A 16954-nucleotide genomic window follows, 5' to 3' on the forward strand; every position below is an offset into this window, starting at 1 on the left:
TATAGGCTAGGCACAGTGGCTGGGCATTGGTGGGTGGCAGCTGAAATCACTTCGGAACTGGGATATTGATGGTGGGGTGGGCTTAGACACCCTGGGGCACGAGCTGAAGTGTTGCAGAGCTGGAGCCAAGGCCAAGATCCTGCACGCTGAAGATGGAGAAAGGCACAGCTGGAGCTAACGAAGAGAGCTGGCAGTTAAATAAAGCTTGTGGGTGAAGAGCTGAAATCACTGGGGCTGGGAAAGGGGATTTGTAGGGCGGCTGCTGTAATCACTGCAGGGCTGGGAAAGGGGGCTGCACACTCCATAGGATCCGAAGGGCTGGCACAGGGACTGTGGGGTTCTTGCTGCCACATCCCTTTTATGCCTCTGACATGGATGCTGGGGCTGGGCTTGTGACTGAAACTAGAACAGGATGTGTAGTGCGCATGTGGGGGCTCTAACATTGCGCCTGAAAATCCCGGCAAATCAGTGATATGTTCTCGGTCTGCGACAGCACCTGTGGGGCTGGGGGCAAAGTCACTGTGAGGCTGGGATTGTGTCTGAAAATGGAAAAAGAATTCTATTGCTGAGAGCGGGGTTCTGGGCTTTGAATTGAAATAATACAGCATAGGCACAGTGGCTGGACATTGGTGGGTGGCAGCTGAAATCACTTCAGAACTGGGATATTGATGGTGGGGTGGGCTTAGACACCCTGGGGCACGAGCTGAAGTGTTGCAGAGCTGGAGCCAAGGCCAAGATCCTGCACGCTGAAGATGGAGAAAGGCACAGCTGGAGCTAACGAAGAGAGCTGGCAGTTAAATAAAGCTTGTGGGTGAAGAGCTGAAATCACTGGGGCTGGGAAAGGGGATTTGTAGGGCGGCTGCTGTAATCACTGCAGGGCTGGGAAAGGGGGCTGCACACTCCATAGGATCTGAAGGGCTGGCACAGGGACTGTGGGGTTCTTGCTGCCACATCCCTTTTATGCCTCTGACATGGATGCTGGGGCTGGGCTTGTGACTGAAACTAGAACAGGATGTGTAGTGCGCACGTGGGGGTTCTAACATTGCGCCTGAAAATCCCGGCAATGCAGGGATATGTTCTCGGTCTGCGACGGCACCTGTGGGGCTGGGGGCAAAGTCACTGTGAGGCTGGGATTGTGTCTGAAAATGGAAAAAGAATTCTATTGCTGAGAGCGGGGTTCTGGGCTTTGAATTGAAATAATACAGCATAGGCACAGTGGCTGGACATTGGTGGGTGGCAGCTGAAATCACTTCAGAACTGGGATATTGATTCTGGGGTGGGCTTAGACACCCTGGGGCACGAGCTGAAGTGTTGCAGAGCTGGAGCCAAGGCCAAGATCCTGCACGCTGAAGATGGAGAAAGGCACAGCTGGAGCTAACGAAGAGAGCTGGCAGTTAAATAAAGCTTGTGGGTGAAGAGCTGAAATCACTGGGGCTGGGAAAGGGGATTTGTAGGGCGGCTGCTGTAATCACTGCAGGGCTGGGAAAGGGGGCTGCACACTCCATAGGATCCGAAGGGCTGGCACAGGGACTGTGGGGTTCTTGCTGCCACATCCCTTTTATGCCTCTGACATGGATGCTGGGGCTGGGCTTGTGACTGAAACTAGAACAGGATGTGTAGTGCGCACGTGGGGGCTCTAAGATTGCGCCTGAAAATCCCGGCAATGCAGGGATATGTTCTCGGTCTGCGACGGCAACTGTGGGGCTGGGGGCAAAGTCACTGTGAGGCTGGGATTGTGTCTGAAAATGGAAAAAGAATTCTATTGCTGAGAGCGGGGTTCTGGGCTTTGAATTGAAATAATATAGGCTAGGCACAGTGGCTGGACATTGGTGGGTGGCAGCTGAAATCACTTCAGAACTGGGATATTGATGGTGGGGTGGGCTTAGACACCCTGGGGCACGAGCTGAAGTGTTGCAGAGCTGGAGCCAAGGCCAAGATCCTGCACGCTGAAGATGGAGAAAGGCACAGCTGGAGCTAACGAAGAGAGCTGGCAGTTAAATAAAGCTTGTGGGTGAAGAGCTGAAATCACTGGGGCTGGGAAAGGGGATTTGTAGGGCGGCTGCTGTAATCACTGCAGGGCTGGGAAAGGGGGCTGCACACTCCATAGGATCCGAAGGGCTGGCACAGGGACTGTGGGGTTCTTGCTGCCACATCCCTTTTATGCCTCTGACATGGATGCTGGGGCTGGGCTTGTGACTGAAACTAGAACAGGATGTGTAGTGCGCATGTGGGGGCTCTAACATTGCGCCTGAAAATCCCGGCAAATCAGTGATATGTTCTCGGTCTGCGACGGCACCTGTGGGGCTGGGGGCAAAGTCACTGTGAGGCTGGGATTGTGTCTGAAAATGGAAAAAGAATTCTATTGCTGAGAGCGGGGTTCTGGGCTTTGAATTGAAATAATACAGCATAGGCACAGTGGCTGGACATTGGTGGGTGGCAGCTGAAATCACTTCGGAACTGGGATATTGATGGTGGGGTGGGCTTAGACACCCTGGGGCACGAGCTGAAGTGTTGCAGAGCTGGAGCCAAGGCCAAGATCCTGCACGCTGAAGATGGAGAAAGGCACAGCTGGAGCTAACGAAGAGAGCTGGCAGTTAAATAAAGCTTGTGGGTGAAGAGCTGAAATCACTGGGGCTGGGAAAGGGGATTTGTAGGGCGGCTGCTGTAATCACTGCAGGGCTGGGAAAGGGGGCTGCACACTCCATAGGATCTGAAGGGCTGGCACAGGGACTGTGGGGTTCTTGCTGCCACATCCCTTTTATGCCTCTGACATGGATGCTGGGGCTGGGCTTGTGACTGAAACTAGAACAGGATGTGTAGTGCGCACGTGGGGGTTCTAACATTGCGCCTGAAAATCCCGGCAATGCAGGGATATGTTCTCGGTCTGCGACGGCACCTGTGGGGCTGGGGGCAAAGTCACTGTGAGGCTGGGATTGTGTCTGAAAATGGAAAAAGAATTCTATTGCTGAGAGCGGGGTTCTGGGCTTTGAATTGAAATAATACAGCATAGGCACAGTGGCTGGACATTGGTGGGTGGCAGCTGAAATCACTTCAGAACTGGGATATTGATTCTGGGGTGGGCTTAGACACCCTGGGGCACGAGCTGAAGTGTTGCAGAGCTGGAGCCAAGGCCAAGATCCTGCACGCTGAAGATGGAGAAAGGCACAGCTGGAGCTAACGAAGAGAGCTGGCAGTTAAATAAAGCTTGTGGGTGAAGAGCTGAAATCACTGGGGCTGGGAAAGGGGATTTGTAGGGCGGCTGCTGTAATCACTGCAGGGCTGGGAAAGGGGGCTGCACACTCCATAGGATCCGAAGGGCTGGCACAGGGACTGTGGGGTTCTTGCTGCCACATCCCTTTTATGCCTCTGACATGGATGCTGGGGCTGGGCTTGTGACTGAAACTAGAACAGGATGTGTAGTGCGCATGTGGGGGCTCTAACATTGCGCCTGAAAATCCCGGCAAATCAGTGATATGTTCTCGGTCTGCGACGGCACCTGTGGGGCTGGGGGCAAAGTCACTGTGAGGCTGGGATTGTGTCTGAAAATGGAAAAAGAATTCTATTGCTGAGAGCGGGGTTCTGGGCTTTGAATTGAAATAATACAGCATAGGCACAGTGGCTGGACATTGGTGGGTGGCAGCTGAAATCACTTCAGAACTGGGATATTGATTCTGGGGTGGGCTTAGACACTCTGGGGCACGAGCTGAAGTGTTGCAGAGCTGGAGCCAAGGCCAAGATCCTGCACGCTGAAGATGGAGAAAGGCACAGCTGGAGCTAACGAAGAGAGCTGGCAGTTAAATAAAGCTTGTGGGTGAAGAGCTGAAATCACTGGGGCTGGGAAAGGGGATTTGTAGGGCGGCTGCTGTAATCACTGCAGGGCTGGGAAAGGGGGCTGCACACTCCATAGGATCTGAAGGGCTGGCACAGGGACTGTGGGGTTCTTGCTGCCACATCCCTTTTATGCCTCTGACATGGATGCTGGGGCTGGGCTTGTGACTGAAACTAGAACAGGATGCGTAGTGCGCACGTGGGCGCTCTAAGATTGCGCCTGAAAATCCCGGCAATGCAGGGATATGTTCTCGGTCTGCGACGGCAACTGTGGGGCTGGGGGCAAAGTCACTGTGAGGCTGGGATTGTGTCTGAAAATGGAAAAAGAATTCTATTGCTGAGAGCGGGGTTCTGGGCTTTGAATTGAAATGATACAGGCTAGGCACAGTGGCTGGGCATTGGTGGGTGGCAGCTGAAATCACTTCGGAATTGGGATATTGATTCTGGGGTGGGCTTAGACACCCTGGGGCACGAGCTGAAGTGTTGCAGAGCTGCAGCCAAGGCCAAGATCCTGCACGCTGAAGATGGAGAAAGGCACAGCTGGAGCTAAAGAAGAGAGCTGGCAGTTAAATAAAGCTTGTGGGTGAAGAGCTGAAATCACTGGGGCTGGGAAAGGGGATTTGTAGGGTGGCTGCTGTAATAAGTGCAGGGCTGGGAAAGGGGGCTGCACACTCCATAGGATCCGAAGGGCTGGCACAGGGACTGTGGGGTTCTTGCTGCCACATCCCTTTTATGCCTCTGACATGGATGCTGGGGCTGGGCTTGTGACTGAAACTAGAACAGGATGCGTAGTGCGCACGTGGGGGCTCTAAGATTGCGCCTGAAAATCCCGGCAATGCAGTGATATGTTCTCGGTCTGCGACGGCACCTGTGGGGCTGGGGGCAAAGTCACTGTGAGGCTGGGATTGTGTCTGAAAATGGAAAAAGAATTCTATTGCTGAGAGCGGGGTTCTGGGCTTTGAATTGAAATAATATAGGCTAGGCACAGTGGCTGGGCATTGGTGGGTGGCAGCTGAAATCACTTCGGAACTGGGATATTGATGGTGGGGTGGGCTTAGACACCCTGGGGCACGAGCTGAAGTGTTGCAGAGCTGGAGCCAAGGCCAAGATCCTGCACGCTGAAGATGGAGAAAGGCACAGCTGGAGCTAACGAAGAGAGCTGGCAGTTAAATAAAGCTTGTGGGTGAAGAGCTGAAATCACTGGGGCTGGGAAAGGGGATTTGTAGGGCGGCTGCTGTAATCACTGCAGGGCTGGGAAAGGGGGCTGCACACTCCATAGGATCCGAAGGGCTGGCACAGGGACTGTGGAGTTCTTGCTGCCACATCCCTTTTATGCCTCTGACATGGATGCTGGGGCTGGGCTTGTGACTGAAACTAGAACAGGATGTGTAGTGCGCACGTGGGGGCTCTAAGATTGCGCCTGAAAATCCCGGCAATGCAGGGATATGTTCTCGGTCTGCGACGGCAACTGTGGGGCTGGGGGCAAAGTCACTGTGAGGCTGGGATTGTGTCTGAAAATGGAAAAAGAATTCTATTGCTGAGAGCGGGGTTCTGGGCTTTGAATTGAAATAATACAGCATAGGCACAGTGGCTGGACATTGGTGGGTGGCAGCTGAAATCACTTCAGAACTGGGATATTGATTCTGGGGTGGGCTTAGACACTCTGGGGCACGAGCTGAAGTGTTGCAGAGCTGGAGCCAAGGCCAAGATCCTGCACGCTGAAGATGGAGAAAGGCACAGCTGGAGCTAACGAAGAGAGCTGGCAGTTAAATAAAGCTTGTGGGTGAAGAGCTGAAATCACTGGGGCTGGGAAAGGGGATTTGTAGGGCGGCTGCTGTAATCACTGCAGGGCTGGGAAAGGGGGCTGCACACTCCATAGGATCTGAAGGGCTGGCACAGGGACTGTGGGGTTCTTGCTGCCACATCCCTTTTATGCCTCTGACATGGATGCTGGGGCTGGGCTTGTGACTGAAACTAGAACAGGATGTGTAGTGCGCACGTGGGGGTTCTAACATTGCGCCTGAAAATCCCGGCAATGCAGGGATATGTTCTCGGTCTGCGACGGCACCTGTGGGGCTGGGGGCAAAGTCACTGTGAGGCTGGGATTGTGTCTGAAAATGGAAAAAGAATTCTATTGCTGAGAGCGGGGTTCTGGGCTTTGAATTGAAATAATACAGCATAGGCACAGTGGCTGGACATTGGTGGGTGGCAGCTGAAATCACTTCAGAACTGGGATATTGATTCTGGGGTGGGCTTAGACACCCTGGGGCACGAGCTGAAGTGTTGCAGAGCTGGAGCCAAGGCCAAGATCCTGCACGCTGAAGATGGAGAAAGGCACAGCTGGAGCTAACGAAGAGAGCTGGCAGTTAAATAAAGCTTGTGGGTGAAGAGCTGAAATCACTGGGGCTGGGAAAGGGGATTTGTAGGGCGGCTGCTGTAATCACTGCAGGGCTGGGAAAGGGGGCTGCACACTCCATAGGATCCGAAGGGCTGGCACAGGGACTGTGGGGTTCTTGCTGCCACATCCCTTTTATGCCTCTGACATGGATGCTGGGGCTGGGCTTGTGACTGAAACTAGAACAGGATGCGTAGTGCGCACGTGGGGGCTCTAAGATTGCGCCTGAAAATCCCGGCAATGCAGGGATATGTTCTCGGTCTGCGACGGCAACTGTGGGGCTGGGGGCAAAGTCACTGTGAGGCTGGGATTGTGTCTGAAAATGGAAAAAGAATTCTATTGCTGAGAGCGGGGTTCTGGGCTTTGAATTGAAATAATATAGGCTAGGCACAGTGGCTGGACATTGGTGGGTGGCAGCTGAAATCACTTCAGAACTGGGATATTGATGGTGGGGTGGGCTTAGACACCCTGGGGCACGAGCTGAAGTGTTGCAGAGCTGGAGCCAAGGCCAAGATCCTGCACGCTGAAGATGGAGAAAGGCACAGCTGGAGCTAACGAAGAGAGCTGGCAGTTAAATAAAGCTTGTGGGTGAAGAGCTGAAATCACTGGGGCTGGGAAAGGGGATTTGTAGGGCGGCTGCTGTAATCACTGCAGGGCTGGGAAAGGGGGCTGCACACTCCATAGGATCTGAAGGGCTGGCACAGGGACTGTGGGGTTCTTGCTGCCACATCCCTTTTATGCCTCTGACATGGATGCTGGGGCTGGGCTTGTGACTGAAACTAGAACAGGATGCGTAGTGCGCACGTGGGCGCTCTAAGATTGCGCCTGAAAATCCTGGCAATGCAGGGATATGTTCTCGGTCTGCGACGGCACCTGTGGGGCTGGGGGCAAAGTCACTGTGAGGCTGGGATTGTGTCTGAAAATGGAAAAAGAATTCTATTGCTGAGAGCGGGGTTCTGGGCTTTGAATTGAAATAATATAGGCTAGGCACAGTGGCTGGGCATTGGTGGGTGGCAGCTGAAATCACTTCGGAACTGGGATATTGATGGTGGGGTGGGCTTAGACACCCTGGGGCACGAGCTGAAGTGTTGCAGAGCTGGAGCCAAGGCCAAGATCCTGCACGCTGAAGATGGAGAAAGGCACAGCTGGAGCTAACGAAGAGAGCTGGCAGTTAAATAAAGCTTGTGGGTGAAGAGCTGAAATCACTGGGGCTGGGAAAGGGGATTTGTAGGGCGGCTGCTGTAATCACTGCAGGGCTGGGAAAGGGGGCTGCACACTCCATAGGATCCGAAGGGCTGGCACAGGGACTGTGGGGTTCTTGCTGCCACATCCCTTTTATGCCTCTGACATGGATGCTGGGGCTGGGCTTGTGACTGAAACTAGAACAGGATGTGTAGTGCGCATGTGGGGGCTCTAACATTGCGCCTGAAAATCCCGGCAAATCAGTGATATGTTCTCGGTCTGCGACAGCACCTGTGGGGCTGGGGGCAAAGTCACTGTGAGGCTGGGATTGTGTCTGAAAATGGAAAAAGAATTCTATTGCTGAGAGCGGGGTTCTGGGCTTTGAATTGAAATAATACAGCATAGGCACAGTGGCTGGACATTGGTGGGTGGCAGCTGAAATCACTTCAGAACTGGGATATTGATTCTGGGGTGGGCTTAGACACTCTGGGGCACGAGCTGAAGTGTTGCAGAGCTGGAGCCAAGGCCAAGATCCTGCACGCTGAAGATGGAGAAAGGCACAGCTGGAGCTAACGAAGAGAGCTGGCAGTTAAATAAAGCTTGTGGGTGAAGAGCTGAAATCACTGGGGCTGGGAAAGGGGATTTGTAGGGCGGCTGCTGTAATCACTGCAGGGCTGGGAAAGGGGGCTGCACACTCCATAGGATCTGAAGGGCTGGCACAGGGACTGTGGGGTTCTTGCTGCCACATCCCTTTTATGCCTCTGACATGGATGCTGGGGCTGGGCTTGTGACTGAAACTAGAACAGGATGCGTAGTGCGCACGTGGGCGCTCTAAGATTGCGCCTGAAAATCCCGGCAATGCAGGGATATGTTCTCGGTCTGCGACGGCAACTGTGGGGCTGGGGGCAAAGTCACTGTGAGGCTGGGATTGTGTCTGAAAATGGAAAAAGAATTCTATTGCTGAGAGCGGGGTTCTGGGCTTTGAATTGAAATGATACAGGCTAGGCACAGTGGCTGGGCATTGGTGGGTGGCAGCTGAAATCACTTCGGAATTGGGATATTGATTCTGGGGTGGGCTTAGACACCCTGGGGCACGAGCTGAAGTGTTGCAGAGCTGCAGCCAAGGCCAAGATCCTGCACGCTGAAGATGGAGAAAGGCACAGCTGGAGCTAAAGAAGAGAGCTGGCAGTTAAATAAAGCTTGTGGGTGAAGAGCTGAAATCACTGGGGCTGGGAAAGGGGATTTGTAGGGTGGCTGCTGTAATAAGTGCAGGGCTGGGAAAGGGGGCTGCACACTCCATAGGATCCGAAGGGCTGGCACAGGGACTGTGGGGTTCTTGCTGCCACATCCCTTTTATGCCTCTGACATGGATGCTGGGGCTGGGCTTGTGACTGAAACTAGAACAGGATGCGTAGTGCGCACGTGGGGGCTCTAAGATTGCGCCTGAAAATCCCGGCAATGCAGTGATATGTTCTCGGTCTGCGACGGCACCTGTGGGGCTGGGGGCAAAGTCACTGTGAGGCTGGGATTGTGTCTGAAAATGGAAAAAGAATTCTATTGCTGAGAGCGGGGTTCTGGGCTTTGAATTGAAATAATATAGGCTAGGCACAGTGGCTGGGCATTGGTGGGTGGCAGCTGAAATCACTTCGGAACTGGGATATTGATGGTGGGGTGGGCTTAGACACCCTGGGGCACGAGCTGAAGTGTTGCAGAGCTGGAGCCAAGGCCAAGATCCTGCACGCTGAAGATGGAGAAAGGCACAGCTGGAGCTAACGAAGAGAGCTGGCAGTTAAATAAAGCTTGTGGGTGAAGAGCTGAAATCACTGGGGCTGGGAAAGGGGATTTGTAGGGCGGCTGCTGTAATCACTGCAGGGCTGGGAAAGGGGGCTGCACACTCCATAGGATCCGAAGGGCTGGCACAGGGACTGTGGAGTTCTTGCTGCCACATCCCTTTTATGCCTCTGACATGGATGCTGGGGCTGGGCTTGTGACTGAAACTAGAACAGGATGTGTAGTGCGCACGTGGGGGCTCTAAGATTGCGCCTGAAAATCCCGGCAATGCAGGGATATGTTCTCGGTCTGCGACGGCAACTGTGGGGCTGGGGGCAAAGTCACTGTGAGGCTGGGATTGTGTCTGAAAATGGAAAAAGAATTCTATTGCTGAGAGCGGGGTTCTGGGCTTTGAATTGAAATAATACAGCATAGGCACAGTGGCTGGACATTGGTGGGTGGCAGCTGAAATCACTTCAGAACTGGGATATTGATTCTGGGGTGGGCTTAGACACTCTGGGGCACGAGCTGAAGTGTTGCAGAGCTGGAGCCAAGGCCAAGATCCTGCACGCTGAAGATGGAGAAAGGCACAGCTGGAGCTAACGAAGAGAGCTGGCAGTTAAATAAAGCTTGTGGGTGAAGAGCTGAAATCACTGGGGCTGGGAAAGGGGATTTGTAGGGCAGCTGCTGTAATCACTGCAGGGCTGGGAAAGGGGGCTGCACACTCCATAGGATCTGAAGGGCTGGCACAGGGACTGTGGGGTTCTTGCTGCCACATCCCTTTTATGCCTCTGACATGGATGCTGGGGCTGGGCTTGTGACTGAAACTAGAACAGGATGCGTAGTGCGCACGTGGGCGCTCTAAGATTGCGCCTGAAAATCCCGGCAATGCAGGGATATGTTCTCGGTCTGCGACGGCACCTGTGGGGCTGGGGGCAAAGTCACTGTGAGGCTGGGATTGTGTCTGAAAATGGAAAAAGAATTCTATTGCTGAGAGCGGGGTTCTGGGCTTTGAATTGAAATAATATAGGCTAGGCACAGTGGCTGGGCATTGGTGGGTGGCAGCTGAAATCACTTCGGAACTGGGATATTGATGGTGGGGTGGGCTTAGACACCCTGGGGCACGAGCTGAAGTGTTGCAGAGCTGGAGCCAAGGCCAAGATCCTGCACGCTGAAGATGGAGAAAGGCACAGCTGGAGCTAACGAAGAGAGCTGGCAGTTAAATAAAGCTTGTGGGTGAAGAGCTGAAATCACTGGGGCTGGGAAAGGGGATTTGTAGGGCGGCTGCTGTAATCACTGCAGGGCTGGGAAAGGGGGCTGCACACTCCATAGGATCCGAAGGGCTGGCACAGGGACTGTGGGGTTCTTGCTGCCACATCCCTTTTATGCCTCTGACATGGATGCTGGGGCTGGGCTTGTGACTGAAACTAGAACAGGATGTGTAGTGCGCATGTGGGGGCTCTAACATTGCGCCTGAAAATCCCGGCAATGCAGGGATATGTTCTCGGTCTGCGACGGCACCTGTGGGGCTGGGGGCAAAGTCACTGTGAGGCTGGGATTGTGTCTGAAAATGGAAAAAGAATTCTATTGCTGAGAGCGGGGTTCTGGGCTTTGAATTGAAATAATACAGCATAGGCACAGTGGCTGGACATTGGTGGGTGGCAGCTGAAATCACTTCAGAACTGGGATATTGATTCTGGGGTGGGCTTAGACACCCTGGGGCACGAGCTGAAGTGTTGCAGAGCTGCAGCCAAGGCCAAGATCCTGCACGCTGAAGATGGAGAAAGGCACAGCTGGAGCTAACGAAGAGAGCTGGCAGTTAAATAAAGCTTGTGGGTGAAGAGCTGAAATCACTGGGGCTGGGAAAGGGGATTTGTAGGGCGGCTGCTGTAATCACTGCAGGGCTGGGAAAGGGGGCTGCACACTCCATAGGATCCGAAGGGCTGGCACAGGGACTGTGGGGTTCTTTCCGCCACATCCCTTTTATGCCTCTGACATGGATGCTGGGACTGGGCTTGTGACTGAAACTGGAACAGGATATTTGGTATATATGTTTTTTAATTGTGTAACCATATGGATTAAGATAAGCGGACACCTGTAGCAGATTTCTGTTGGATCTGTGTCTGTGAGAATTGGGATGCGTGGTGGAGATGGAGAGATGCTGTTGGAGGGTGGCAACAGCGGCAGGTGTGAGCTGATGTGAGGATGATGAGGGCTCAGAGCAGCCCCAGGTGTGAGCTGTGAGGATGAGGAGGAGGGGCGTCTCCTGCCGGGGGGAGGTTATTTTAGGGCGAGGGTTTGTCTTTGCTGGCTTTTGCACGGAGCTGCTGGAGGAGAGGAGTTTTTGGGGGGCTCCCGGGGCTGTCTCCTGGAAGGACGGTGGGTGCTTCGGACAGGGTCCGGGGAATCCCCTGGATACACACTTGGGCACGTGAAGCATTGCTCAAAGGAGGAGCTGAGGGACAAACCTTTGTGCCGAGAAGCAGCAGCCGAGCAGGTGAGCCGGTGCGCTTTTATAACGGGGACTTTTCCCCTTTCCCTTTGAAATTTCGTCATCCTGAGGTTGAATTGGAGGGGGCAGTCGTGTTGTCCCCCCTTTTAAGGGGTTTGGACTGAGGTAAAAAGCCCCCTTTTGCCATGGTTTGAGGCAAGGCGCTTCTTTTCTTCTCTTCTAGAGGACGCGATTGAAGGGAAGCCTACGTTTCTTTTCCCTTGTTGGGGTGAGGTGAGCGCCGGAGCGTGGCGTCAGTGTCGGGGCTTCAGAGGAAGGGAGCTGCAGCCGTGGCAGCGCTGGCAGGGCGGGGGTCGGGCTGTGCCGCTGCATTCGGGGCGCTTCTTCTGCCCCCGGCCCGGCAGCGAAGGGTCCGGCGCGGAGCCCTGCCGGCAGTGCCGGGGCTGGCCGGGGCGGAAGGGGAGCTGGGCGCGGCTGGGCTGCCGCGGGCCCGCCGGAGCCGCGCCGGTGCGAGCCGTGCGGAGCCGAGCGGAGCTTTGGCCGGGCCGGCGGGAGGGGGAGGCGGCGCGGGCGGGGCCGGTGCCGGCCGGTGCCGCCGCTCCGTCCGCTCCGGGCGCGGGGCTCGGGCGCCGCCGGGGCCCCCCGGGCCCGGTGCCGGCCCCGCCGGGCCGGGGGCAGCGGGCGGGGGTCTGCCGGCGCGGCGCCGCCTCTGCCTGCCGGAGGAGCCGCTTTCCTGCCGGAGCCGCGCTGCGCCCGGGGCCGGGAGCGCGGCTCCGCATCTTCCAGCCTCCCTCGCTGCGCTGCTTTTGAGGCGCTCCTGAGGAGCTCCTGGGATCGGTGGCTTTTGATCGGCGTCGCTGTAGCAGAAGGGCCCCGGGCGCTTCTTGGTTGTTACCGTTCTTGCTTCGGCTGCTCATGGCAAGGTTTTTGTTTTTGGGTTGAGTGTTGTTGTTGGATTTATTTTTGATCGGTTCTTAGGTTTTTTAAGGATGCGTTTCTAAAGGTTTACACTGGTTTTTATGGGTCGGAGCATGGAGTAGAGGGTCGTTTTTCAATTCGGTTTTGGAGGCTTTTATTAGCGCGAGGGCGTAGTATTTGTTTTGCTGGGCTTGAGGGAGTGCCCTGGAGTTAATCGGTGAGGTTTTTTTTAATATTGATGAATGCATTCTTGTTTATTACACTATAGGGGTTTCATTCGTTTGGCTTATTTGATTGCCGTGTATGTTTCATTGTTGCAGAGAACTTGGGAGATATTGTTTGTGGTTACATATCTCTTTTGGCGACGTGTTTCTTTCTAGGTGGTATTTGTGTTTTGATGGTTTGAGGCAATTTTTGTTTCTTGAGTTAGGAATACTTATTTTGTTGTTGTTAATTTAATTTTTTTTTGTTCTTGTTTGATGTGTTTGGTTGTTGTTTTTATTGGTTTTATTTTTGGGAGCATGGGCATTTCCATGGTGGATCTCTTTAGGTGTTTATTTTATTTGGGGGGTGAATTTTTTGTTTCTTCGTGGTTCCCATATTTTTATATCTGTAATTATTTGGTGGGTTTTTTTAGTTAATTTTATAGAGCATTGGGTTCTCTTTATGAGTTAAAGTAGTGGTAGAGTTTTGGTTATTATTTTTTTTAGAATCGTTGGGAGTCTCTTGTATGGTTTGGAGTATGGTAAGTTAGTTGGCTTTTTTTTTTTTCCTTTAGGGTGGTTTTTGTGATTTGCTGTGTGGGTGTCTATAGGGTTTTTAAAATGTTTGTTTCGTTTTTGTGACGTGATAAGAGCTGCTAGTGAAAGGAGTGTAGTGCGGGTTTTTTTTTGCTGGTAGTTGTTTGGCTGGTGGAGCCTTTCTGAATTTTTTGGACGGTATTGGTGAGAATTTGATGCTGTTTGTTTTGGCATTTTATTTTTAGGAATTCGATTATAACTGCAGTGTTTTAACTATAACTCTGATGAAATAGAACACATGCATAAACATGATAATGGGAATATGAAACTTCAATTTTAAATGTAAATGGAAAACATATACATTAAACATGTAACATAAATAATGCTGTCCATTACAATTAGGTATAACCTTGTTTGATATGGAGTATTTTATATGTTTATATGCATATAAATATCGATTATAAACATAAATGTCCATACAGAAATGTATAATTAATACATGTGGATATATGAATATTACAAAACAATAGGAATCAATACAGTACCTAATGCGTATTTTACTGTATGTGTCTTATAACGCATTTCATGTCATAAATACTGTATATCGAAATATAGTACCTCAATATGTTGTGATAGAATAGATGAGTACTTGTAAAAATCAAAAATAGAAGTATAGAAATATTTAAATATAATTTAGAATAAAGGGGATTTTTATTTTCGATTTGGTAGTAGGTAGGGGTTTTATTATTAAAATTATGACTAGAAATAAAATAAAATTAGAAGTCTTTGTATAGAAATATATCCTAAATACGTTAAGATCTATATGAAAATTCAAAGGTAAGTAAATATAAGTATTAGCAGTGTGTACGAAATAGAATTTAAAAAATAATTTATCTATCTCGCTACCTTATTATATATATATAAAATATATTTATAAATACATCTATATAAAGTAGAAGTTCAAATGTGACTATAATGATGAAAAAAATATAAAAATATTCGAAAATCGTTTAAAGAAAGGGCTTTTTTTGTTTTTATTTGGTTGGAGGCAGGGCTTTAATGGAAAAGATATGAATATATATTTTAGTTTGATATCATTCTAAATATGGAAATATATAATCAATGTCTACAGGTGTATATATAGAAATATAAAATAGAAATAAAAATGAGTATTAGGAAGAGAGAGACTATAGATAGCATCATACTTCAATCTACATTTAAAATATACATTTGAATATAAATGCGAAAAATAGAGATACATTTAAATGGAGTTTAAATAAAGGGTTTTGTTGAAAAGATTTTTACTTGGATAGAGGCAGGGTTTTTTTTTAAGCAATATAAACCTTTTAGAAATCTAAATCTAACTATAGAAATATATAAGCAATCTAATAAGATATGTATAAAAAAATAAAATGTAATAAAATCGAATAGGAATAAATGTAAGAAATGATAAAAATACAATTTTCCATCAATATCCATTACCAATCCGACTGTGAGTATAAATCTGAAAAATATAAAAACAAGCTTTGTTGAAATGCAGTTTAGGAGGAAAGCTTTTTTCTTTCGGTTCCTATCGGGTCGCAGGCAGGCTTTTTGTTCCGTTCTTTCCCGCGCGGACGCTTTGGGGCGTTCGCTGCCGAGGCCGTGCCGGCGGGGACGGCGCGGTGCTGCCGCCGTGTGGGCAGAGAGCGGTACTGCAGCCCGCCGCCCGCGGCCGCCATCTTGGGAGTGGCGTGGCGCGGCCTCGCTTGACCTTCTCGAGAGGGCGCGAAAACGAGGACGTTGAAATTCGAGGACCCGTGTCTGTTTTTTACACTGCCTGAATTGCCCGCAACGCCGGCGCCCCCCGACGGGATTTTCTGCGGCGGTTCTGGTGCCGTGCACACGGGCTGTGGGGTCAGCAGCACCGCGAGCGTGCGGGTTTTTGGCGGGAGCCGACAGGCATGGGCGAAAAACGCCTCTCTCCGTCAAGGTCCCCACGGGCCGCCATCGTGTCGCGGACCCTCTGCACAAGTGCTGCCGCCTTGTGGGCACAGGGCGGTACTGCAGCCCCCCAGCCGGAGCCCGGCCGAAGCGGCGGGAGGGGCGAGGGGCGGGAGCGAGCGGCGAGCGGGGCGGTGTCTGTGAGTGAGGGGAGGGCTGGAGGCGGCTCCGCGGGCCGAGGGCGGCCGGGGCCGGTGCCGGCGGGCGGCGGAGGCGCGGTCGCAGCGCTCCCGGGCCGCGGCCGAGCGGCATCGGAGCAGGGCTGCGCCGCCTTTCCCGGCCCCGCGCCCCTCTCCAGACGCCGGGAGCGGCCGCGTGCCGGAAAATGCCGCCGGGGCGGCGGAGCGGGGCCCTGGCTCTGCCCGCCCCTCCTGCCGCCCTCCCTGGAATGGTTCGAGGCGTTATGGGTTTATTGAGGTAGAAACATTTATCTTGTTGTTACTAATTTAAGGGGTTTTTTTTTGTTGGTGTTTTTTTGTTGTTGTTTGGTTGGTTGGTTTTATCTTCGGTTTTGTTTTGTTTTGGGTTTTTTTGGGGGGGGAATCTAGAAAGATACCTTGTGTTCCTGGAATGTTGCATTCTACCTCTGTTGTTTTCCCAGTTAGTCTGGATCCTCTGCTTACGTTTTTCCCTTCACTTATTAGATTTCGTGGATATGCTGGCTGTTCTGACGGAGGGCAGTGATGGCTTAGATCAAGAAGTTGGGTTCTCTTTAAATGAAGATGTGATTATCCAAACAGTTCCCTGCAGTGCTGTTGCCCCTGCTGCATTAGCAGCCAGGAATATGCTGTTGCTTCAGTCTGAAAATGGAACAGGTACTGGGTTTTTTCTTATGTTTTGTGTCATTTCCAGCAATGGAGTGAAAGTAGGAGAAGGAGAAGATTTTAATTGCATTCATCCATACAGATGTCTTTTGTGGACCCATTTGGGCTAGTTGACTAAATCTGGCATAAAAGATAGCACAGAGATTTCAACTGTTGAAAAACTCTGAGCAGGAAGTGTTCCCACAGTGCAAGAATCCTTTGAGTCAGGGTGCTTTAATACTGTAATTCATAAGTTGTCTAGAGGAGGAATAGAAGAAAGTTAAACTAAGCTACCTTTTCAGGAAGAAGAACTAAACCTCATTAGAAGTCTGTATGGACACTCATTCTGCAAATTAAAGGAGCAGGAAGGAAGGCAATTGATGGTGCTTCAATTCTCCATCAGAGGCCTAAGACAAATGTCTCTTAACAGATTTCTTAATTCAGTTAGTGTATTTTCATTTCCCTGAATGACTCCAGGTAGACAAAGGCACAAGGGAATAGTGGGTTTTGAATAGCCCAGGATACTGCAGGTGGAGGTCCTCAGGAGGTGGCATGTGCTTTTTGGCTGTTGCCACAAACCATGGAGCTTTGAGCCATCCCAGGTGCCAGCAGCACCCTGAGCAGTGCTTACCAGCACCTGGCACTGGTAAACATTCCTGGCACAAAGGATTTTCTCTCTGTGGCCGAGCTGTGTCCGTGCAGGTAGCAGGGACAGCCATGCCATGGTCAGGGTTGCTGCTGCAGCACGTCCCATTGTGTCCTGGTAGGATTCGCTGAGCGCTAGTCACAAGAAGAGTGTCTAAAGTGATTTCTAAGAGAAAAGCTGCACGGGGTCAAACACGATCTTTCCTGTGGTTTTTGTAGCCAGATCACCGTCGGTTCC

The sequence above is a fragment of the Lonchura striata genome, chromosome 6 (genome assembly GCF_050655825.1).
Source record: "Lonchura striata isolate lonStrDom1 chromosome 6, ASM5065582v1, whole genome shotgun sequence".
NCBI classification, from domain to species: domain Eukaryota; kingdom Metazoa; phylum Chordata; class Aves; order Passeriformes; family Estrildidae; genus Lonchura; species Lonchura striata.